We start from the raw sequence: 2120 nt of genomic DNA, 5'->3' as shown, positions 1-2120 counted from the left end.
TTCATCCAATCCTTCTTACTCCTTTCCATGGCAAGCTGTATGTAGGGCATCACCGTTGTCAATGGCTACATCCCATCCTCTCAGTGAAAATGGTCCAAATGCTCTATCACAGCACGGCTAATCATCTGTCGATTCTCAATTAGGTTGGAATAGAATCCATTGATTCTTTTGCGTCTGTCACTAACGCCCAGCCTTCAGGAGTTTGAAGCTAGTCACAGTCATTCAATACCGGAATCTTACTCGGAATACCACAGACAAGGTTAGACTTTCCGGATTCCCATGAATGCCGCCATCTATCTAGCTTAAACCACGAAGATTTTGTTGGGGAATCTAAGAGATATGCGCCCGGCCTAAGGTAGAACAGGAGTGGTTGTCATTCACGCGCGTTCATAGGTGAGAATGATGATGAGTGTCACGGATCATCACATTCATCAAGTTGAAGTGCAACTTATATCTTGGAATAAGAATAAAAGAGAATTGAATAGAAAATAATAGTAATTGTATTGAAACTTGAGGTACAGCAGAGCTCCACACCCTTAATCTATGGTGTGTAGAAACTCCACCGTTGAAAATACATAAGTGAAAGGTTCAGGCATGGCCGAATGGCCAGCCCCCCTGGTCTGAGAACAAATTGTCCCAAGATGATCCTAAGATCTAAAGTGATCAAAAGATGTCTAATACAGTAGTAAATTATCCTATTTATACTAGACTAGCTACTAGGGTTTACATGAGTAAGTAATTGATGCATAAATCCACTTTCGGGGCCCACTTGGTGTATGTTTGGGCTGAGCTTGATCTATCCACGAGCTGAGGCTTTTATTGGAGTTGAATGCCAAGTTATAACGTGTTTTGGGCGTTCAACTCCGGGTCGTGACGTGTTTCTGGCGTTTAACTCCAGACAGCAGCATGTACTTGGCGTTCAACGCCAAGTTACTTGGCGTTCAGCAGCATGTACATGACGTGTTTTTATTATATATTGCTGGAAAGCTCTGGATGTCTACTTTCCAACGCCATTGAGAGCGCGCCATTTGGAGTTCTATAGCTCTAGAAAATCCATTTTGAGTGCAGGGAGGTCAGATTCCAACAGCATCAGCAGTCCTTTTGTCAGACTTTTTCAGAGTTTTGCTCAAGTCCCTCAATTTCAGCCAGAAATTACCTGAAATCACAGAAAAACACACAAACTCATAGTAAAGTCCAAAAATGTGAATTTAACATAAAAACTAATGAAAACATCCCTAAAAGTAGCTTGAACTTACTAAAAACTACCTAAAAACAATGCCAAAAAGCGTATAAATTATCCGCTCATCACCACGCTACAAGCCGACGCGTGTAGCGGCTAAGTCATGATCCTCATGGACGCGTCCGCATAGATTACGCCTGTGCGCGGATTGTAATTGCCCTAGGGGCGCGTCCGCGTGTTGTGCGCGTATGCGCCGATAGTCACACATGATTTTTTAAGAGAGCACGTGACCAGAGCGTGGAGGCAGTTGGAGACCCTATTTTGGGGAGGAATTTTGGTGGGAAAAGCTTAAGAAGGCAAAGGATTGAAGGGTTAAGGAACTTTTGACTCATTTTGCATGTTCTTAGATATTTTCCTAGAGTTGGTTACATTTTGGGTAGAGAGAGAACCTCCAACTTCTCTCTAGGATTTCATTCTCTACATTCTCCACTACAATTCTCCTTTGATTTTCTTGGTGAGATCCATTATAATACACTTTTATTTTGATGCAATTAGTAGATTTACTCTTCTCATATTCTCAATTAGTGTTCTTTGATGCTCTTACTTTGGATCTAGCTTTGCCTTTGTTACTTGGATTTGGAACTAGTGAATTGAGGTACTTTCATATCCATTGCTTGTAATTATTTAATTGTAGATAATTGTGTGATTTAGATCCCTTCATTTCAATTCTTCATTCCAATTTCTTAATGCCTCTTATAAATGCTCACCAAATGTTTGATAAAATGCCAACACTAGTTATGGAGTAAAAGTTCTTCACTTGGCTTAGAGTTTGAATCATTAGGAAAATTTGAATAGTGGATGTCAATTGTTGATTGAGAATTGAGGATTGTTAATTGGCTTGGGATGCACTAAAGCTAGATTCCCTTAGGGTGAAACTAGG

This window comes from Arachis duranensis, chromosome 9, assembly GCF_000817695.3.
Source record: "Arachis duranensis cultivar V14167 chromosome 9, aradu.V14167.gnm2.J7QH, whole genome shotgun sequence".
Lineage (NCBI taxonomy): Eukaryota > Viridiplantae > Streptophyta > Magnoliopsida > Fabales > Fabaceae > Arachis > Arachis duranensis.
The sequence above is the reverse complement of the archived record's forward strand: the minus strand, read 5'-3'. Positions refer to the sequence as shown.